Source organism: Theobroma umbraticum, unplaced genomic scaffold, assembly GCF_002168275.2.
Source record: "Theobroma umbraticum cultivar Fairchild unplaced genomic scaffold, ASM216827v3 scaffold_239.1, whole genome shotgun sequence".
Lineage (NCBI taxonomy): Eukaryota > Viridiplantae > Streptophyta > Magnoliopsida > Malvales > Malvaceae > Theobroma > Theobroma umbraticum.
In genome coordinates this window covers 2,855,413-2,855,659 of record NW_018397273.1, presented here as the reverse complement: position 1 = coordinate 2,855,659, position 247 = coordinate 2,855,413, and the positions used below count along the sequence as shown (strand labels likewise).

Here is a 247-nt window from a genome sequence, read left to right as displayed (position 1 = left end):
CATTTACGAGTATAATTAAATGCATTGGGTTTGAATGGTTACTAAGAAAAGTATAAGTAAGAAAAGTTTGCCATGGTGGCGTGATGGATAAGATAACGAGAGACCAGCAAGTAAAAATTAGTTAGATATGCACTTGAATCAATAGCGACGTAACATCTCGCTATTGTACGGTGAGTAGGGGGTGTCTATTTAAAAATTCTCATAACTATATAAATATATATGTGTTGATTTACTTTGAATACAAATT

The 247-nt window shown here is 32.0% G+C and overlaps 1 long non-coding RNA gene across 1 annotated transcript in view; it reads left to right on the top strand.

The window, feature by feature from the left end:
• Positions 1–247, top strand: part of LOC110426987 (uncharacterized) — a 2,045-nt gene that overhangs the window by 465 nt on the left and 1,333 nt on the right. The window lies entirely within an intron of this gene.